At 35.4% G+C, this 23873-nt stretch overlaps 1 protein-coding gene across 2 annotated transcripts in view; it reads right to left on the bottom strand.

The window, feature by feature from the left end:
• Nucleotides 1-23873, bottom strand: part of LOC133611274 (receptor-type tyrosine-protein phosphatase epsilon-like) — a 117224-nt gene that overhangs the window by 55859 nt on the left and 37492 nt on the right. For both annotated transcript variants that reach the window (XM_061967983.1, XM_072911981.1), the window contains exon 3: nucleotides 9662-9839. The gene's annotated coding sequence lies outside the window, so the exon portion shown is untranslated. The remainder of the gene's footprint in view (nucleotides 1-9661; nucleotides 9840-23873) is intronic.

Here is a 23873-nt window from a genome sequence, read left to right as displayed (position 1 = left end):
GTTCCTTACTGCCTATGTGGCTTACTTTTGTTCCACTTACTTTTGTTCCTTACTACTTTTGTGGCTTACTTTTGTTCCTAACTACCTTTGTGGCTTACTTTTGTTCCACTTACTTTTGTTCCGCACTTCCTATGTGGCTTACTTCATGTTCCACTTACTTTTGTTCCGCACTGCCTATGTGGCTTACTTCATGTTCCACTTTCTTTTCTTCCTTACAACCTTTGTGGCTCACTTTTGTCCCACTTACGTTTGTTCCTTACTGCCTATGTGGCTTACTTTTGTTCCACTTACTTTTGTTCCTTACTACTTTTGTGGCTTACTTTTGTTCCTTACTACCTTTGTGGCTTACTTTTGTTCCACTTACTTTTGTTACGCACTGCCTATGTGGCTTACTTCATGTTCCACTTTCTTTTCTTCCTTACTACCTTTGTGGCTCACTTTTGTTCCACTTACGATTGTTCCTTACTGCCTATGTGGCTTATTTTTGTTCCACCCACTTTTGTTCTGTAATACCTTTGTGGCTTACTATGATCCACTTACTTTTGTTCCTTACTGCCCATGTGGCTTACTTTTGTTCCACTTACTTTTGTTCCACTTTTTACTTTTGTTCCCTACTTTTGTTCCACTTACATTTGTCCCTTACTGCCTATGTGGCTTACTTTTGTTCCACTCACTTTTGTTCCTTACTACTTTTGTGGCTTACTTTTGTTCCTTACTACCTTTGTGGCTTACTTTAGTTCCACTTACTTTTGTTCTGCACTGCCTATGTGGTTTACTTTTGTTCCACTTTCTTTTCTTCCTTACAACCTTTGTGGCTCACTTTTGTTCCACTTACGTTTGTCCCTTACTGCCTATGTGGCTTACTTTTGTTCCACTTACTTTTGTTCCTTACTACTTTTGTGGCTTACTTTTGTTCCTTACTACCTTTGTGGCTTACTTTAGTTCCACTTACTTTTGTTCCGCACTGCCTATGTGGCTTACTTTTGTTCCACTTTCTTTTCTTCCTTACTACATTTGTGGCTCACTTTTGTTCCACTTAAGTTTGTTCCTTACTGCCTATGTGGCTTACTTTTGTTCCACTTACTTTTGTTCCTTACTACTTTTGTGGCTTACTTTTGTTCCTTACTACCTTTGTGGCTTACATTAGTTCCACTTACTTTTGTTCCTTACTGCCTATGGGGCTTACTTTGTTCCACTTTCTTTTCTTCCTTACTACCTTTGTAACTCACTTTTTTTCCACTTACGTTTGTTCTTTACTGCCTATGTGGCTTACTTTTGTTCCACTTACTTTTGTTCCTTACTACTTTTGCGGCTTACTTTTGTTCCTTACTGCCTTTGTGGCTTACATTAGTTCCACTTAGTTTTGTTCCTTACTGCCTATGTGGCTTACTTTTGTTCCACTTTCTTTTCTTCCTTACTACCTTTGTAACTCACTTTTGTTCCACTTACGTTTGTTCCACTTACTTTTGTTCCACTTATTTTTGTTCCACTTACTTTTGTTCCTTAATTTTGTTCCACTTACTTTTGTCCCTTACTGCCTATGTGGCTTACTTTTGTTCCACCTACTTTTGTTCCTTACTACTTTTGTGGCTTACTTTTGTTCCTTACTACCTTTGTGGCTTACTTTAGTGCACTTACTTTTGTTCCTTACTGCCTATGTGGCTTACTTTTGTTCCACTTTTTTTTCTTCCTTACTACCTTTGTAACGCACTTTTGTTCCACTTACGTTTGTTCCTACTCAGTGGCCTAGTGGTTAGAGTGTCCGCCCTGAGATCGGTAGGTTGTGAGTTCAAATCCCGGCCGAGTCATACCAAAGACTATAAAAATGGGACCCATTACCTCCCTGCTTGGCACTCAGCATCAAGGGTTGGAATTGGGGGTTAAATCACCAAAATGATTCCCGGGCGCGGCCACCGCTGCTGCCCACTGCTCCCCACTGCTCCCCTCACCTCCCAGGGGGTGATCAAGGGTGATGGGTCAAATGCAGAGAATAATCTCGCCACACCTAGTGTGTGTGTGTGACAATCATTGGTACTTTAACTTTAACTTTACTACTTTTGTGGCTTACTTTTGTTCCTTACTACCTTTGTGGCTTACATTAGTTCCACTTAGTTTTGTTCCTTACTGCCTATGTGGCTTACTTTTGTTCCACTTTCTTTTCTTCCTTACTACCTTTGTAACTCACTTGTGTTCCACTTACGTTTGTTCCACTTACTTTTGTTCCACTTATTTTTGTTCCACTTACTTTTGTTCCTTACTTTTGTTCCACTTACTTTTGTTCCCTTACTGCCTATGTGGCTTACTTTTGTTCCACCTACTTTTGTTCCTTACTACTTTTGTGGCTTACTTTTGTTCCTTACTACCTTTGTGGCTTACATTAGTTCCACTTACTTTTGTTCCTTACTGCCTATGTGGCTTACTTTTGTTCCACTTTCTTTTCTTCCTTACTACCTTTGTAACTCACTTTTTTTCCACTTACGTTTGTTCTTTACTGCCTATGTGGCTTACTTTTGTTCCACTTACTTTTGTTCCTTACTACTTTTGTGGCTTACTTTTGTTCCTTACTACCTTTGTGGCTTACATTAGTTCCACTTAGTTTTGTTCCTTACTGCCTATGTGGCTTACTTTTGTTCCACTTTCTTTTCTTCCTTACTACCTTTGTAACGCACTTTTGTTCCACTTACGTTTGTTCCTTACTGCCTATGTGGCTTACTTTTGTTCCATACTGCCTATTTAGTTCCACACTGCCTATGTGTCCTACACATTTAGTCAGTGCTACCTGGTACATCATCCTTGGTTTCTTGCACCAATAGTACTTTATATGTATATGTATATATATATATATATATATATATATATATATATATATATATATATATATATATCCATCCATCCATTTTCTACTGCTTGTCCCTTTAGGGGTTGCGGGGGATGCTTGAGCCTATAACTATATATATATATATATATATATATATATATATACATATATATATATATATATATATATATATATATATATATATATATAGCTGTATTTCAATGTTATTCCTCTTTCCCTGAACATTGTCATATCTACACTGTAGCAAGTAAGCAAATGACCTTTCAAATGTTATTTTACAAAGATCATTCCTGGCACAAATGCCTTCCCTGGGCACTAATGTGGTTACTCACTAGCTCCGGTACCAGCTTGGCATTAAAGCGCTCCCATGAAATAAACCACCGGGCATCCATCCGTGTGCACGATGCGAGGCCAACAAAGAAGGCTGGTTAAAGCCGGAGGCTAATTCTTCCTGCACTTTATAACCGTGCCGAACCCAGACTGAGGTCACAAAAGCCGAGACGGAGATGATGTTTAATCCATTTTCCTTATACACAATTAACCTCTCAGAAACGGAATTTCGTTCTTTTTTTCCGGGAAAAACCCAAACCTCATTAGTTGCATATGCAAAAAATAATACAAAAAATCATACGAGTGGTGCTGTACTGTATAGCTTTATGCAAACAGATTCTTAATATTTAAAATAAAGCATGATGAAATTGACTCCACACGCGACCTCTCGGCCTCATTTAAACAGCTCTTATAAATAATGGAGGGGGGGGGGGGGATCCATAATGATGTAATTTACACATAAGACACACGCTGATACAAGCCACTCATTATTCAAATGTATGCTATGGATTTAAATATCATGAATAAAGTTACATATTGATTCAAATCAATGTCAGGGATCTTTAATAATGTTTAAAATTTGCATGAAGATTTCTTGTCGGTCTTGTTTGGAGTCACGGGCTTCTGCAAATAAAAGAGCGTGTTTTTTTTTTTTTTTTACTGTAAAAACACTCATTACCTACATTTAAAACCCCGAGCACATTCCCAAAGCTCATCATGTGAGCATGAAAAATAGCGATAATGATATATAATCTGGTATTCTTGGTGGCTTACGTGCTATGGCTGTTTATGCTAATCCCGCCTGAACCGCGGTTAATCTACCTCAAGGCCTCTCGACAACACTTTCCTGGTAAAGCACCAGCGTGTACACACCTTTTTTTTTTTACATAAGCAAAGAAAAAGGAGCTATTTTCGGAGCTATTTCACAGAAAAATTGAATAAACGCATGCAGAGTTTTTGTTACACCATGATCGCGTTGTTTGATTGAAAAAATAAATAAATAAACCCTCGTGCAAATCCCGATTAGAAGGCTAAAGGTGCAGTGATCTTTTCGGAGCTATTTCACAGAAAAAAAATTTAATAAACGCGTGTAGAGTTTTTGTTACACCATGATCGTGTTGTTTGATTGAAAAAATAAATAAATAAACCCTCGTGCAAATCCTGATTAGAAGGCTAAAGGTGCAGTGATCTTTTCGGAGCTTTTTCACAGAAAAAAATTTAATAAACGCGTGTAGAGTTTTTGTTGCACCATGATCGCGTTGTTTGATTGAAAAAATAAATAAATAAACCCTCGTGCAAATCCCGATTAGAAGGCTAAAGGTGCAGTGATCTTTTCGGAGCTATTTCACAGAAAAAAAATTGAATAAACGCATGTAGAGTTTTTGTTGCACCGTGATCGCGTTGTTTGATTGAAAAAATAAATAAATAAACCCTCGTGCAAATCCCGATTAGAAGGCTAAAGGTGCAGTGATCTTTTCGGAGCTATTTCACAGAAAAAAAATTGAATAAACGCATGTAGAGTTTTTGTTGCACCATGATCGCGTTGTTTGATTGAAAAAATAAATAAATAAACCCTCGTGCAAAACCTGATTAGAAGGCTAAAGGTGCAGTGATCCGAGGGTTTTATGGACTACTAAGTATGTTGAGTCAAATTGCATCTAATCACAGCGACGATGTCATCCCTTCATTACGTGGTTACAACGCTCTGCCCTTTTATCACGGTGTGCAATAAAACTGTTCACGCTGAGGTTGTAATCGGCAAACACTTGAACCAAAAAGTTAATTCCGCTCCAATCGTGTGGAAAATTCACCGGGTGATTTTTTTTTTTTTTTTTAGTGGGTGTAGCACGCGGCGCTAATGAGAGCCGCCATTAAAAAGCATTACCGCAAAATCTGATATGATCCAATATGAAAGCCTCATTAAATACGAGCCAATAATTATACAGTGCTTGGAGTGCACTGCGGTCGAGTAAGTGCCTTGTGGCAGATTACCCGACACATGAAACGTGACAAATTATTCACTTCAGCCGCCACACTCGTACCGTTTTATGTATGCGACTTATAGTCCAGTGCGGCTTATATATGGAAACATATTTATTTATTTATTTTAATTTGGTGGGTGTGGCTTAAATGTGTGCTCTACAGTCTGGAAAATACGCTACAAACTTTTCTATACACATACCTGTTCAAAAACCAAATAAGTACATCAATGTTCGACTGGATTCCAGAGGATGAGATGCAAAAATTAGCATAATAGCTACAAAGAAAACAATGAAAACAATGTTGGATGATACAAACCACTTACTCAACGTTCCCTTTGTAAGTTTTACAATATAACTAAAACAATTCATACTTACTAATTCGTTCCATGTGTGATGTCTGTAGGAGTGTTTTCATGCATATTTCTACATGCTATCGTAATGTAATTAAGCTAGCGTGGTTAGCATTAGCAAATTTACAAGTGTCTTTGTTAGTATTAACTTACAATGGCATTCTTTTTGTGCTGTTTCAGTTTGGTAAACTCTTGAAATCGAGTCTGTTTAGCTGATTTGGAGAGCTAGCTTCCGTAGCTAGTGGGTCCATGACGATGACTTCTGTTTTGTTTGATCAGCCGTTTTACTGCCGTGTGACAGGCACAGTTTGGAAACAATTAAGGTATGTAAATAAACATTTACAAAATCGTTCGCACCGTTATATGTATGCGGCTTATAGTCCAGTGCGGCTAATATATGTAAAAATAAAAATGTCTTCTAAAATTCGGTGTGCCCTATAGCCCGGAAAATACTATACAAACTTTTCTATTCACAAACCTGTTCAAGAACTATCAAGTACATCAAAGTTCCAGTGGATTCCAGAGGATGAAGTGCACAAGTTAGCATTACAGCTAGAAATAAAACAATGAAAACGATGCTGGTTGATACAAACCACTGACCTTACATTATTCAACGTTCCCATTGTAAGTTTTACAATATAACTAAAACGATTCATACTTACTAAACCATTCCGTGCATTCTTTTTGTATTGCTTCAGTTTCGTAAACTCTTGAAATTGAGTCTGTTTAGCTGATTTGGAGAGCTAGCGTCCGCAGCTAGTGGGTCCATGACGATGACTTCTGTTTTGTTTGATCAGCCGTTTAACTGCCGTGTGACAGGCAAAGTTTGGAAACAGTTAAGGTATGTAAATAAACATTTACAAAATCTTTCGCACCGTTATATGTATGCGGCTTATAGTCCAGTGTGGCTAATATATGTAAAAATATTTTTTTTCTAAAATTTGGTTTGTGCGGCTTAAATATAGCCCGGAAAATATTGTACAAACTTTTCTATTCACAAACCTATTCAAGAACTATCAAGTACATCAAAGTTCCAGTGGATTCCAAAGGATAAAGTGCAGAAATTAGCATTACAGCTAGAAATAAAACAATGAACACGATGCTGGTTGATACAAACCACTGACCTTACATTATTCAATGTTCCAATCGTAAGTTTTACAATATAACTAAAACGATTCATACTTACTAAACCATTCCGTGCAATCTTTTTGTATTGTTTCAGTTTGGTAAACTCTTGAAATCGAGTCTGTTTAGCTGATTTGGAGAGCTAGCTTCCGTAGCTAGTGGGTCCATGACGATGACTTCTGTTTTGTTTGATCAGCCGTTTTACTGCCGTGTGACAGGCAAAGTTTGGAAACAGTTAAGGTATGTAAATAAACATTTACTAAATCGTTCGCACCGTTATATGTATGCGGCTTATAGTCCAGTGCGGCTAATATTTGTAAAAATAAAAATTGTTCTAAAATTTGGTTGGTGCGGCTTAAATATAGCCCGGAAAATATTGTACAAACTTTTCTATTCACAAACCTGTTCAAGAACTATCAAGTACATCAAGGTTCCAGTGGATTCCAGAGGATAAAGTGCAGAAATTAGCATTACAGATAGAAATAAAACAATGAACACGATGCTGGTTGATACAAACCACTGACCTTACATTATTCAACGTTCCCATTGTAAGTTTTACAATATAACTAAAACGATTCATACTTACTAAACCATTCCGTGCAATCTTTTTGTATTGTTTCAGTTTCGTAAACTCTTGAAATTGAGTCTGTTTAGCTGATTTGGAGAGCTAGCGTCCGCAGCTAGTGGGTCCATGACGATGACTTCTGTTTTGTTTGATCAGCCGTTTAACTGCCGTGTGACAGGCAAAGTTTGGAAACAGTTAAGGTATGTAAATAAACATTTACAAAATCTTTCCCACCGTTATATGTATGCGGCTTATAGTCCAGTGTGGCTAATATATGTAAAAATAAAAATTGTTCTAAAATTTGGTTGGTGCGGCTTAAATATAGCCCGGAAAATACTGTACAAACTTTTCTATTCACAAACCTATTCAAGAACTATCAAGTACATCAAAGTTCCAGTGAATTCCAGAGGATAAAGTGCAGAAATTAGCATTACAGCTAGAAATAAAACAATGAACACAATGCTGGTTGATAAAAACCACTTACCTTACATTATTCAACGTTCCCATTGAAAGTTTTACAATATAACTAAAACGATTCATACTTACTAAACCATTCCGTGCAATCTTTTTGTATTGTTTCAGTTTGGTAAACTCTTGAAATTGAGTCTGTTTAGCTGATTTGGAGAGCTAGCGTCCGCAGCTAGTGGGTCCATGACGATGACTTCTGTTTTGTTTGATCAGCCGTTTAACTGCCGTGTGACAGGCAAAGTTTGGAAACAGTTAAGGTATGTAAATAAACATTTACAAAATCGTTCGCACCGTTATATGTATGCGACTTATAGTCCAGTGCGGCTAATATATGTAAAAATAGAAATTGTTCTCAAATTTGGTTGGTGCGGTTTAAATATAGCCCGGAAAATATTGCACAAACTTTTCTATTCACAAACCTATTCAAGAACTATCAAGTACATCAAAGTTCCAGTGGATTCCAGAGGATAAAGTGCAGAAATTAGCATTACAGCTAGAAATAAAACAATGAACACGATGCTGGTTGATACAAACCACTGACCTTACATTATTCAACGTTCCCATTGAAAGTTTTACAATATAACTAAAATGATTCATACTTACTAAACCATTCCGTGCAATCTTTTTGTATTGTTTCAGTTTGGTAAACTCTTGAAATTGAGTCTGTTTAGCTGATTTGGAGAGCTAGCGTCCGCAGCTAGTGGGTCCATGACGATGACTTCTGTTTTGTTTGATCAGCCGTTTAACTGTTGTGTGACAGGCACAGTTTTACAGTTAAGGTATGTAAATAAACATTTACAAAATCTGTTGTACCGTTATAAGTATGCGGTGTGCCCTATAGCCCGGAAAATGCGGTATAAACTTTTCCATTCACAAACCTGTTCAAGAACTATCAAGTACATCAAAGTTCCAGTGGATTCCAGAGGATAAAGTGCAGAAATTAGCATTACAGCTAGAAATAAAACAATGAACACGATGCTGGTTGATACAAACCACTGACCTTACATTATTCAACGTTCCCATTGTAAGTTTTACAATATAACTAAAACGATTCATACTTACTAAACCATTCCGTGCAATCTTTTTGTATTGTTTCAGTTTCGTAAACTCTTGAAGTTGAGTCCGTTTAGCTGATTTGGAGAGCTAGCGTCCGCAGCTAGTGGGTCCATGACGATGACTTCTGTTTTGTTTGATCAGCCGCTTAACTGCCGTGTGACAGGCAAAGTTTGGAAACAGTTAAGGTATGTAAATAAACATTTACAAAATCTTTCGCACCGATATATGTATGCGGCTTATAGTCCAGTGCGGCTAATATATGTAAAAATAAAAATTGTTCTAAAATTTGGTTGGTGCGGCTTAAATATAGTCCGGAAAATATTGTACAAACTTTTCTATTCACAAACCTGTTCAAGAACTATCAAGTACATCAAAGTTCCAGTGGATTCCAGAGGATAAAGTGCAGAAATTAGCATTACAGATAGAAATAAAACAATGAACACGATGCTGGATGATACAAACCACTGACCTTACATTACTCAACCTGCCCATCTTTGGTTCTGTGGAGACTATTCTGTCGGATCGAACGCTTGCCTTCGTTCTAATTAGGAGCGTGAAAAAACCGCAGCACCATCACATTCCGCACAAATCAATATCCTCTCAAAAGCCAGGCGCTGCCTCTACATGAAGAGCTTTTTTTGTTCTCTTTTTCCAAGGCGAGCGAGAAGAAAGACAACACAATAACAGCACATGTCAGTGAAGTGAAGTCGAGAAGAAAACGAGGAGGTGAGATGTGAAGAGATCAATGTTTGGATTTTTGCTTCCCAGAAAACTACTGACATCTTTGGCTTGACTGTAGTTTGCTGCGTTTTACACAGCAGGGGGTGATTTCTGAACAAGGTTCCCTTTCAAACTAAACTCAACAGAATATAACTATATTACTTTGACTGTGTCTCTTTGCACTGGTCAATTCGTCAAAAGGGTTAACAAAAAAAAGAATACTTACACATCCAAAAGAAAGCCAGCACGATCTGGTATCAGAGGACGTCCATAGCAGCCGTGAGAGCCAAGAGATCCTTTGGTCACATCCTTTCAGAGGTGTCGGTACCGGATGAAGAGGGGTCCAGTAGGCTCTGGGTCACAACTTTAGAACGAGATCAAGGCACATCGAGTCATGGAGGAACCTGGAGGAACAAAACAAGTTCAAACTAATTCAAAACTAATACCAACAACTCTAAGATATCTTTAACAATAAGCTATTGGGGAAAATAATCAGTATCAATAAATAATGACGGACAAAAGAGTCCTAGTTTCATTGATCAGGCACAATGCATTGATACAACGTTGATTATGTGTACATGTTCTTTAAAACTGACTTTGAAACAAGGTTGTAAAATAGTTGTGTTTGTAAATTCAGACAACGTTGGATCCACGTTGTTGGTTGGGAAATAACCAACATTTCAATGGTCAAATCAATGTTGTGTCAACGTTGTATTTGTGTTGTAGAATATTGGTTGGGAAATGACCTAAGATTCAATGGTCAAATCAACGTCAGAACCCAACATTGCATAAATGTTGTCAAAAAGCATGTTGTTTCAACGTTGTATTTGTGTTGTGGGATAATGGTTGGGAAATGACCAAAATTCAATGGTCAAATCAACGTGAGAACCCGACATTGAATAAACGTTGTCAAAAAGCATGTTGTGTCAACGTTGTATTTGTGTTGTAGAATATTGGTTGTAAAATGACCAAAATTCAACGGTCAAATCAACGTCAGAACCCAACATTGATTAAACGTCGTCAAAAAGCATGTTGTTTCAACGTTGTATTTGTGTTGTGGGATATTGGTTGGGAAATGACCAAAATTCAATGGTCAAATCAACGTGAGAACCCGACATTGAATAAACGTTGTCAAAAAGCATGTTGTGTCAACGTTGTATTTGTGTTGTAGAATATTGGTTGGAAAATGACCAAAATTCAACGGTCAAATCAACGTCAGAACCCAACATTGATTAAACGTCGTCAAAAAGCATGTTGTTTCAACGTTGTATTTGTTTTGTGGGATATTGGTTGGGAAATGACCAAAATTCAACGGTCAAATCAAGGTCAGAACCCAACATTGAATAAACGTCATCAAAAAGCAAGTTGTTTCAACGTTGTATTTGTGTTGTGGGATATTGGTTGGGAAATGATCAAAATTCAATGGTCAAATCAAGGTCACAACCTAACATTGAATAAATGTTGTCAAAAAGCATGTTGTTTCAACGTTGTATTTGTGTTGTAGAATATTGGTTGGGAAATGACCAAAATTCAATGGTCAAATCAACATTACAACTTGACATTAAATAAACGTTGTCAAAAAGCAAGTTGTGTCAACGTTGTATTTGTGTGGTAGAATATTGGTTGGGAAATGACCAAAATTCAACGGTCAAATCAACGTCAGAACCCAACATTGAATAAACGTCGTCAAAAAGCATGTTGTTTTAACGTTGTATATGTGTTGTAGAGTATTGGTTGGGAAATGACCAAATTTCAATGGTCAAATCAACGTCAGAACCCAACATTGATTAAACGTTGTCAAAAAGCATGTTGTTTCAACGTTGTATTTAAGTTGTAGAATATTGGTTGGGAAAAAAACAAAATTCAATGGTCAAACCAACCTCAGAACCTAACATTGAATAAATGTTGTAAAAAAACATGTTGTTTTAACGTTGTATTTGTGTTGTAGAATATTGGTTGGAAAATGACCAAAATTCAATGTCAAATCAACGTCAGAATCCAACATTGAATAAACGTCGTCAAAAAGCAAGTTGTTTCAACGTTGTTTTGGTTTTGTGGGATATTGGTTGGGAAATGACCAAAATTCAACGGTCAAATCAACGTCAGAACCCAACATTGAATAAACGTTGTCAAAAAGCATGTTGTTTCAACGTTGTATTTGTGTTGTAGAATATTGGTTGGGAAAAGACCAAAATTCAATGGTCAAATCAACGTCAGAACCCAACATTGAATAAACGTCGTCAAAAAGCATGTTGTTTTAACGTTGTCATGTAGTGTAGTGTAGTGGTTGGGAAATGACCAAATTTCAATGTCAAATCAATGTCAGAACCCAACATTGAATGAACGTTGTCAAAAAGCATGTTGTTTCAACGTTGTATTTGTGTTGTAGAATATTGGTTGGGAAATGACCAAATTTCAATGTCAAATCAATGTCAGAACCCAACATTGAATGAACGTTGTCAAAAAGCATGTTGTTTCAACGTTGTATTTGTGTTGTAGAATATTGGTTGGGAAATGACCAAAATTCAATAGTCAAATCAACGTCAGAACCCAACATTGAATAAACGTCGTCAAAAAGCATGTTGTTCCAACGTTGTATTTGTGTTGTAGAATATTGGTTGAAAAATGACCAAAATTCAATGGTCAAATCAACGTCACAACCTGACATTGAATAAACGTCGTCAAAAAGCATGTTGTTTCAACGTTGTATTTGTGTTGTAGAATAGTGGTTGGGAAATGACCAAAATTCAACGGTTTAATCAACGTCAGAACCCAACATTGAATAAACGTCGTCAAAAAGCATGATGTTTTAACGTTGTATTTGTGTTGTAGAATATTGGTTGGGAAATGACCAAAATTCAATGGTCAAATCAACATTACAACTTGACATTAAATAAACGTTGTCAAAAAGCAAGTTGTGTCAACATTGTATTTGTGTGGTAGAATATTGGTTGGAAAATGACCAAATTTCAATGGTCAAATCAACGTCAGAACCCAACATTGATTAAACGTTGTCAAAAAGCATGTTGTTTCAACGTTGTATTTAAGTTGTAGAATATTGGTTGGAAAAAAAATAAAATTCAATGGTCAAACCAACCTCAGAACCTAACATTGAATAAATGTTGTAAAAAAACATGTTGTTTTAACGTTGTATTTGTGTTGTAGAATATTGGTTGGAAAATGACCAAAATTCAATGTCAAATCAACGTCAGAATCCAACATTGAATAAACGTCGTCAAAAAGCAAGTTGTTTCAACGTTGTTTTTGTTTTGTGGGATATTGGTTGGGAAATGACCAAAATTCAACGGTCAAATCAACGTCAGAACCCAACATTGAATAAACGTTGTCAAAAAGCATGTTGTTTCAACGTTGTATTTGTGTTGTAGAATATTGGTTGGGAAATGACCAAAATTCAATGGTCAAATCAACGTCAGAACCCAACATTGAATAAACGTCGTCAAAAAGCATGTTGTTTCAACGTTGTATTTGTGTTGTAGAATATTGGTTGAAAAATGACCAAAATTCAATGGTCAAATCAACATTACAACTTGACATTAAATAAACGTTGTCAAAAAGCAAGTTGTGTCAACATTGTATTTGTGTGGTAGAATATTGGTTGGAAAATGACCAAATTTCAATGGTCAAATCAACGTCAGAACCCAACATTGATTAAACGTTGTCAAAAAGCATGTTGTTTCAACGTTGTATTTAAGTTGTAGAATATTGGTTGGGAAAAAAACAAAATTCAATGGTCAAACCAACCTCAGAACCTAACATTGAATAAATGTTGTAAAAAAACATGTTGTTTTAACGTTGTATTTGTGTTGTAAAGTATTGGTTGGGAAAAGACCAAAATTCAATGGTCAAATCAACGGCAGAACCCAACATTGAATAAACGTCGTCAAAAAGCATGTTGTTTCAACGTTGTATTTGTGTTGTAGAATATTGATTGGGAAAAGACCAAAATTCAATGGTCAAATCAACGTCAGAACCCAACATTGAATAAACGTCATCAAAAAGCATGTTGTTTTAACGTTGTATATGTGATGTAGAGTATATGTTGGGAAATGACCAAAATTCAATGGTCAAATCAACGTCAGAACCAAACATTGATTAAACGTTGTCATAAAGCATGTTGTTTTAACGTTGTTTTTGTTTTGTGGGATATTGGTTGGGAAATGACCAAAATTCAATGGTCAAATCAACGTCAGAACCCAACATTGAATAAACGTTGTCAAAAAGCATGTTGTTTCAACGTTGTATTTGTGTTGTAGAATATTGGTTGGGAAAAGACCAAAATTCAATGGTCAAATCAACGTCAGAACCCAACATTGAATAAACGTCATCAAAAAGCATGTTGTTTTAACGTTGTATATGTGATGTAGAGTATATGTTGGGAAATGACCAAAATTCAATGGTCAAATCAACGTCAGAACCAAACATTGATTAAACGTTGTCATAAAGCATGTTGTTTTAACGTTGTATTTGTGTTGTAAAGTATTGATTTGGAAATGACCAAAATTCAATGGTCAAATCAACATTACAACTTGACATTAAATAAACGTTGTCAAAAAGCATGTTGTGTCAACGTTGTATTTGTGTTGTAGAATATTGGTTGGGAAAAGACCAAAATTCAATGGTCAAATCAACGTCAGAACCCAACATTGATTAAACGTTGTCAAAAAGCATGTTGTTTCAACGTTGTATTTGTGTTGTAGAATATTGGTTGGAAAATGACCAAAATTCAACGGTTTAATCAACGTCAGAACCCAACATTGAATAAACGTTGTCAAAAAGCATGTTGTGTCAACGTTGTATTTGTGTGGTAGAATATTGGTTGGGAAATGACCAAAATTCAACGGTCAAATCAACGTCAGAACCAAACATTGAATAAACGTTGTCAAAAAGCATGTTGTGTCAACGTTGTATTTGTGTTGTAGTGTAGTGGTTGGGAAATGACCAAAATTCAACGGTCAAGTCAACGTCAGAACCCACCATTTAATAAACGTCGTCAAAAAGCATGTTGTTTCAACGTTGTATTTGTTTTGTGGGATATTGGTTGGGAAATGACCAAAATTCAATGGTCAAATCAACGTCAGAACCCAACATTGAATAAACGTTGTCAAAAAGCATGTTGTATCAACGTTGTATTTGTGTGGTAGAATATTGGTTGGGAAATGACCAAAATTCAACGGTCAAATCAACGTCAGAACCCAACATTGAACAAACGTCGTCAAAAAGCATGTTGTTTTAACGTTGTATATGTGTTGTAGAGTATTGGTTAAGAAATGACCAAAATTCAACGGTCAAATCAACGTCAGAACCCAACATTGATTAAACCTTGTCAAAAAGCATGTTGTTTCAACGTTGTATTTAAGTTGTAGAATATTGGTTGGGAAAAAAACAAAATTCAATGGTCAAACCAACGTCAGAACCCAACATTGAATAAACGTCGTCAAAAAGCATGTTGTTTTAACGTTGTATTTGTGTTGTAGAATATTGGTTGGGAAAAAAACAAAATTCAATGGTCAAATCAACGTCAGAACCCAACATTGATTAAACGTTGTCAAAAAGCATGTTGTTTCAACGTTGTATTTGTGTGGTAGAATATTGGTTGGGAAATGACCAAAATTCAACGGTCAAATCAACGTCAGAACCAAACATTGAATAAACGTTGTCAAAAAGCATGTTGTGTCAACGTTGTATTTGTGTTGTAGTGTAGTGGTTGGGAAATGACCAAAATTCAACGGTCAAGTCAACGTCAGAACCCACCATTTAATAAACGTCGTCAAAAAGCATGTTGTTTCAACGTTGTATTTGTTTTGTGGGATATTGGTTGGGAAATGACCAAAATTCAATGGTCAAATCAACGTCAGAACCCAACATTGATTAAACCTTGTCAAAAAGCATGTTGTTTCAACGTTGTATTTAAGCTGTAGAATATTGGTTGGGAAAAAAACAAAATTCAATGGTCAAACCAACCTCAGAACCCAACATTGATTAAACGTTGTCAAAAAGCATGTTGTTTCAACGTTGTATTTGTGTTGTAGAATAGTGGTTGGGAAATGACCAAAATTCAACGGTTTAATCAACGTCAGAACCCAACATTGAATAAACGTCGTCAAAAAGCATGTTGTGTCAACGTTGTATTTGTGTTGTAGAATATTGGTTGGGAAATGAACAAAATTCAATGGTCAAATCAACGTCAGAACCCAACATTGAATAAACGTCGTCAAAAAGCATGTTGTGTCAACGTTGTATTTGTGTTGTAGAATATTGGTTGGGAAATGAACAAAATTCAATGGTCAAATCAACGTCAGAACCCAACATTGATTAAACGTTGTCAAAAAGCATGTTGTTTCAACGTTGTATTTAAATTGTAGAATATTGGTTGGGAAAAAAACAAAATTCAATGGTCAAACCAACCTCAGAACCTAACATTGAATAAATGTTGTAAAAAAACATGTTGTTTCAACGTTGTATTTGTGTTGTAAAGTATTGGTTGGGAAAAGACCAAAATTCAATGGTCAAATCAACGGCAGAACCCAACATTGAATAAACGTCGTCAAAAAGCATGTTGTTTCAACGTTGTATTTGTTTTGTGGGATATTGGTTGGGAAATGACCAAAATTTAATGGTCAAATCAACGTGAGAACCCAACATTGAATAAACGTTGTCAAAAAGCATGTTGTATCAACGTTGTATTTGTGCGGTAGAATATTGGTTGGGAAATGACCAAAATTCAACGGTCAAATCAACGTCAGAACCCAACATTGAATAAATGTTGTAAAAAAGCATGTTGTTTTAACGTTGTATTTGTGTTGTAAAGTATTGGTTGGGAAAAGACCAAAATTCAATGGTCAAATCAACGGCAGAACCCAACATTGATTAAACGTTGTCAAAAAGCATGTTGTTTCAACGTTGTATTTAAGTTGTAGAATATTGGTTGGGAAAAAAACAAAATTCAATGGTCAAATCAACGTCACACCCTAACATTGAATAAATGTTGTAAAAAAACATGTTGTTTCAACGTTGTATTTGTGTTGTAGTGTAGTGGTTGGGAAATGCCCAAATTTCAATGTCAAATCAACGTCAGAACCCAACATTGAATAAACGTTGTCAAAAAGCATGTTGTTTCAACGTTGTATTTGTGTTGTAGAATATTGGTTGGGAAATGACCAAAATTCAATAGACAAATCAACGTCAGAACCCAACATTGAATAAACGTTGTCAAAAAGCATGTTGTTCCAACGTTGTATTTGTGTTGTAGAATATTGGTTGGGAAAAAAACAAAATTCAATGGTCAAATCAACGTCAGAACCCAACATTGAATAAACGTCGTCAAAAAGCATGTTGTTTTAACGTTGTATTTGTGTTGTAGAATATTGGTTGGGAAAAAAACAAAATTCAATGGTCAAATCAACGTCAGAACCCAACATTGAATAAACATTGTCAAAAAGCATGTTGTGTCAACGTTGTGTTTGTGTGGTAGAATATTGGTTGGGAAATGACCAAAATTCAACGGTCAAATCAACGTCAGAACCAAACATTGAATAAACGTTGTCAAAAAGCATGTTGTGTCAACGTTGTATTTGTGTTGTAGTGTAGTGGTTGGGAAATGACCAAAATTCAACGGTCAAGTCAACGTCAGAACCCACCATTTAATAAACGTCGTCAAAAAGCATGTTGTTTCAACGTTGTATTTGTTTTGTGGGATATTGGTTGGGAAATGACCAAAATTCAATGGTCAAATCAACGTCAGAACCCAACATTGATTAAACCTTGTCAAAAAGCATGTTGTTTCAACGTTGTATTTAAGCTGTAGAATATTGGTTGGGAAAAAAACAAAATTCAATGGTCAAACCAACCTCAGAACCCAACATTGATTAAACGTTGTCAAAAAGCATGTTGTTTCAACGTTGTATTTGTGTTGTAGAATAGTGGTTGGGAAATGACCAAAATTCAACGGTTTAATCAACGTCAGAACCCAACATTGAATAAACGTCGTCAAAAAGCATGTTGTTTCAACGTTGTATTTGTGTTGTAGAATATTGGTTGGGAAATGAACAAAATTCAATGGTCAAATCAACGTCAGAACCCAACATTGAATAAACGTCGTCAAAAAGCATGTTGTGTCAACGTTGTATTTGTGTTGTAGAATATTGGTTGGGAAATGAACAAAATTCAATGGTCAAATCAACGTCAGAACCCAACATTGATTAAACGTTGTCAAAAAGCATGTTGTTTCAACGTTGTATTTAAATTGTAGAATATTGGTTGGGAAAAAAACAAAATTCAATGGTCAAACCAACCTCAGAACCTAACATTGAATAAATGTTGTAAAAAAACATGTTGTTTCAACGTTGTATTTGTGTTGTAAAGTATTGGTTGGGAAAAGACCAAAATTCAATGGTCAAATCAACGGCAGAACCCAACATTGAATAAACGTCGTCAAAAAGCATGTTGTTTCAACGTTGTATTTGTTTTGTGGGATATTGGTTGGGAAATGACCAAAATTTAATGGTCAAATCAACGTGAGAACCCAACATTGAATAAACGTTGTCAAAAAGCATGTTGTATCAACGTTGTATTTGTGCGGTAGAATATTGGTTGGGAAATGACCAAAATTCAACGGTCAAATCAACGTCAGAACCCAACATTGAATAAATGTTGTAAAAAAGCATGTTGTTTTAACGTTGTATTTGTGTTGTAAAGTATTGGTTGGGAAAAGACCAAAATTCAATGGTCAAATCAACGGCAGAACCCAACATTGATTAAACGTTGTCAAAAAGCATGTTGTTTCAACGTTGTATTTAAGTTGTAGAATATTGGTTGGGAAAAAAACAAAATTCAATGGTCAAATCAACGTCACACCCTAACATTGAATAAATGTTGTAAAAAAACATGTTGTTTCAACGTTGTATTTGTGTTGTAGTGTAGTGGTTGGGAAATGCCCAAATTTCAATGTCAAATCAACGTCAGAACCCAACATTGAATAAACGTTGTCAAAAAGCATGTTGTTTCAACGTTGTATTTGTGTTGTAGAATATTGGTTGGGAAATGACCAAAATTCAATAGACAAATCAACGTCAGAACCCAACATTGAATAAACGTTGTCAAAAAGCATGTTGTTCCAACGTTGTATTTGTGTTGTAGAATATTGGTTGAAAAATGACCAAAATTCAATGGTCAAATCAACGTCACAACCTGACATTGAATAAACGTCGTCAAAAAGCATGTTGTTTCAACGTTGTATTTGTGTTGTAGAATAGTGGTTGGGAAATGACCAAAATTCAACGGTTTAATCAACGTCAGAACCCAACATTGAATAAACGTCGTCAAAAAGCATGTTGTTTCAACGTTGTATTTGTGTTGTAGAATATTGGTTGGAAAATGACCAAAATTCAACGGTCATATCAACGTCAGAACCCAACATTGAATAAACGTTGTCAAAAAGCATGTTGTTTTAACGTTGTATTTGTGTTGTAAAGTATTGGTTGGGAAAAGACCAAAATTCAATGGTCAAATCAACGGCAGAACCCAACATTGATTAAACGTTGTCAAAAAGCATGTTGTTTCAACGTTGTATTTAAGTTGTAGAATATTGGTTGGGAAAAAAACAAAATTCAATGGTCAAATCAACGTCACACCCTAACATTGAATAAATGTTGTAAAAAAACATGTTGTTTCAACGTTGTATTTGTGTTGTAGTGTAGTGGTTGGGAAATGCCCAAATTTCAATGTCAAATCAACGTCAGAACCCAACATTGAATAAACGTTGTCAAAAAGCATGTTGTTTCAACGTTGTATTTGTGTTGTAGAATATTGGTTGGGAAATGAACAAAATTCAATGGTCAAATCAACGTCAGAACCCAACATTGATTAAACGTTGTCAAAAAGCATGTTGTTTCAACGTTGTATTTAAATTGTAGAATATTGGTTGGGAAAAAAACAAAATTCAATGGTCAAACCAACCTCAGAACCTAACATTGAATAAATGTTGTAAAAAAACATGTTGTTTCAACGTTGTATTTGTGTTGTAAAGTATTGGTTGGGAAAAGACCAAAATTCAATGGTCAAATCAACGGCAGAACCCAACATTGAATAAACGTCGTCAAAAAGCATGTTGTTTCAACGTTGTATTTGTTTTGTGGGATATTGGTTGGGAAATGACCAAAATTTAATGGTCAAATCAACGTGAGAACCCAACATTGAATAAACGTTGTCAAAAAGCATGTTGTATCAACGTTGTATTTGTGCGGTAGAATATTGGTTGGGAAATGACCAAAATTCAACGGTCAAATCAACGTCAGAACCCAACATTGAATAAATGTTGTAAAAAAGCATGTTGTTTTAACGTTGTATTTGTGTTGTAAAGTATTGGTTGGGAAAAGACCAAAATTCAATGGTCAAATCAACGGCAGAACCCAACATTGATTAAACGTTGTCAAAAAGCATGTTGTTTCAACGTTGTATTTAAGTTGTAGAATATTGGTTGGGAAAAAAACAAAATTCAATGGTCAAATCAACGTCACACCCTAACATTGAATAAATGTTGTAAAAAAACATGTTGTTTCAACGTTGTATTTGTGTTGTAGTGTAGTGGTTGGGAAATGCCCAAATTTCAATGTCAAATCAACGTCAGAACCCAACATTGAATAAACGTTGTCAAAAAGCATGTTGTTTCAACGTTGTATTTGTGTTGTAGAATATTGGTTGGGAAATGACCAAAATTCAATAGACAAATCAACGTCAGAACCCAACATTGAATAAACGTTGTCAAAAAGCATGTTGTTCCAACGTTGTATTTGTGTTGTAGAATATTGGTTGGAAAATGACCAAAATTCAACGGTCATATCAACGTCAGAACCCAACATTGAATAAACGTTGTCAAAAAGCATGTTGTGTCAACGTTGTATTTGTGTTGTAGAATATTGGTTGGGAAATGAACAAAATTCAATGGTCAAATCAACGTCAGAACCCAACATTGATTAAACGTTGTCAAAAAGCATGTTGTTTCAACGTTGTATTTGTGTTGTAGAATATTGGTTGGAAAATGACCAAAATTCAATGGTCAAATCAACGTGAGAACCCGACATTGAATAAACGTTGTCAAAAAGCATGTTGTGTCAACGTTGTATTTGTGTTGTAGAATATTGGTTGGGAAATGACCAAAATTCAATGGTCGAATCAACATTACAACCTGACATTAAATAAACGTTGTCAAAAAGCAAGTTGTGTCAACGTTGTGTTTGTGTGGTAGAATATTGGTTGGGAAATGACCAAAATTCAACGGTCAAATCAATGTCAGAACCCAACGTTGAACAAACGTTGTCAAAAAGCATGTTGTGTCAACGTTGTATTTGTGTTATAGAATAGTGGTTGAAAAATGACCAAAATTCAATGGTCAAATCAACGTCAGGACCCGACATTGATTAAATGTCGTCAAAAATCATGTTGTTTCAACGTTGTATTTGTGTTGTAGAATATTGGTTGGAAAATGACCAAAATTCAACGGTCAAGTCAACGTCAGAACCCACCATTTAATAAACGTCGTCAAAAAGCATGCTGTTTTCAACGTTGTATTTGTGTTGTAGAATATTGGTTGGGAAATGACCAAAATTCAACGGTCAAATCAATGTCAGAACCCAACGTTGAACAAACGTTGTCAAAAAGCATGTTGTGTCAACGTTGTATTTGTGTTGTAGAATAGTGGTTGAAAAATGACCAAAATTCAATGGTCAAATCAACATTACAACTTGACATTAAATAAACGTTGTCAAAAAGCATGTTGTTTCAACGTTGTATTTGTGTTGTAGAATATTGGTTGGGAAAAGACCAAAATTCAATGGTCAAATCAACGTCAGAACCCAACATTGAATAAACGTTGTCAAAAAGCATGTTGTTTCAACGTTGTATTTAAGTTGTAGAATATTGGTTGGGAAAAAAACTAAATTCAATGGTCAAACCAACGTCAGAACCTAACATTGAATAAATGTTGTCAAAAAGCATGTTGTTTCAACGTTGTATTTGTGTTGTAGAATTTGGTTGGGAAATGACCAAAATTCAACGGTTTAATCAACGTCAGAACCCAACATTGAATAAACGTCGTCAAAAAGCATGTTGTTTCAACGTTGTATTTGTGTTGTAGAATATTGGTTGGGAAATGAACAAAATTCAATGGTCAAATCAACGTCAGAACCCAACATTGAATAAACGTCGTCAAAAAGCATGTTGTGTCAACGTTGTATTTGTGTTGTAGAATATTGGTTGGGAAATGAACAAAATTCAATGGTCAAATCAACGTCAGAACCCAACATTGATTAAACGTTGTCAAAAAGCATGTTGTTTCAACGTTGTATTTAAATTGTAGAATATTGGTTGGGAAAAAAACAAAATTCAATGGTCAAACCAACCTCAGAACCTAACATTGAATAAATGTTGTAAAAAAACATGTTGTTTCAACGTTGTATTTGTGTTGTAAAGTATTGGTTGGGAAAAGACCAAAATTCAATGGTCAAATCAACGGCAGAACCCAACATTGAATAAACGTCGTCAAAAAGCATGTTGTTTCAACGTTGTATTTGTTTTGTGGGATATTGGTTGGGAAATGACCAAAATTTAATGGTCAAATCAACGTGAGAACCCAACATTGAATAAACGTTGTCAAAAAGCATGTTGTATCAACGTTGTATTTGTGCGGTAGAATATTGGTTGGGAAATGACCAAAATTCAACGGTCAAATCAACGTCAGAACCCAACATTGAATAAATGTTGTAAAAAAGCATGTTGTTTTAACGTTGTATTTGTGTTGTAAAGTATTGGTTGGGAAAAGACCAAAATTCAATGGTCAAATCAACGGCAGAACCCAACATTGATTAAACGTTGTCAAAAAGCATGTTGTTTCAACGTTGTATTTAAGTTGTAGAATATTGGTTGGGAAAAAAACAAAATTCAATGGTCAAATCAACGTCACACCCTAACATTGAATAAATGTTGTAAAAAAACATGTTGTTTCAACGTTGTATTTGTGTTGTAGTGTAGTGGTTGGGAAATGCCCAAATTTCAATGTCAAATCAACGTCAGAACCCAACATTGAATAAACGTTGTCAAAAAGCATGTTGTTTCAACGTTGTATTTGTGTTGTAGAATATTGGTTGGGAAATGACCAAAATTCAATAGACAAATCAACGTCAGAACCCAACATTGAATAAACGTTGTCAAAAAGCATGTTGTTCCAACGTTGTATTTGTGTTGTAGAATATTGGTTGAAAAATGACCAAAATTCAATGGTCAAATCAACGTCACAACCTGACATTGAATAAACGTCGTCAAAAAGCATGTTGTTTCAACGTTGTATTTGTGTTGTAGAATAGTGGTTGGGAAATGACCAAAATTCAACGGTTTAATCAACGTCAGAACCCAACATTGAATAAACGTCGTCAAAAAGCATGTTGTTTCAACGTTGTATTTGTGTTGTAGAATATTGGTTGGAAAATGACCAAAATTCAACGGTCATATCAACGTCAGAACCCAACATTGAATAAACGTTGTCAAAAAGCATGTTGTTTTAACGTTGTATTTGTGTTGTAAAGTATTGGTTGGGAAAAGACCAAAATTCAATGGTCAAATCAACGGCAGAACCCAACATTGATTAAACGTTGTCAAAAAGCATGTTGTTTCAACGTTGTATTTAAGTTGTAGAATATTGGTTGGGAAAAAAACAAAATTCAATGGTCAAATCAACGTCACACCCTAACATTGAATAAATGTTGTAAAAAAACATGTTGTTTCAACGTTGTATTTGTGTTGTAGTGTAGTGGTTGGGAAATGCCCAAATTTCAATGTCAAATCAACGTCAGAACCCAACATTGAATAAACGTTGTCAAAAAGCATGTTGTTTCAACGTTGTATTTGTGTTGTAGAATATTGGTTGGGAAATGAACAAAATTCAATGGTCAAATCAACGTCAGAACCCAACATTGATTAAACGTTGTCAAAAAGCATGTTGTTTCAACGTTGTATTTAAATTGTAGAATATTGGTTGGGAAAAAAACAAAATTCAATGGTCAAACCAACCTCAGAACCTAACATTGAATAAATGTTGTAAAAAAACATGTTGTTTCAACGTTGTATTTGTGTTGTAAAGTATTGGTTGGGAAAAGACCAAAATTCAATGGTCAAATCAACGGCAGAACCCAACATTGAATAAACGTCGTCAAAAAGCATGTTGTTTCAACGTTGTATTTGTTTTGTGGGATATTGGTTGGGAAATGACCAAAATTTAATGGTCAAATCAACGTGAGAACCCAACATTGAATAAACGTTGTCAAAAAGCATGTTGTATCAACGTTGTATTTGTGCGGTAGAATATTGGTTGGGAAATGACCAAAATTCAACGGTCAAATCAACGTCAGAACCCAACATTGAATAAATGT

Source organism: Nerophis lumbriciformis, linkage group LG02 (assembly GCF_033978685.3).
Source record: "Nerophis lumbriciformis linkage group LG02, RoL_Nlum_v2.1, whole genome shotgun sequence".
In the NCBI taxonomy this organism is placed as follows: Eukaryota; Metazoa; Chordata; class Actinopteri; order Syngnathiformes; family Syngnathidae; genus Nerophis; species Nerophis lumbriciformis.
This window is presented reverse-complemented; position numbering and strand designations above follow the sequence as displayed.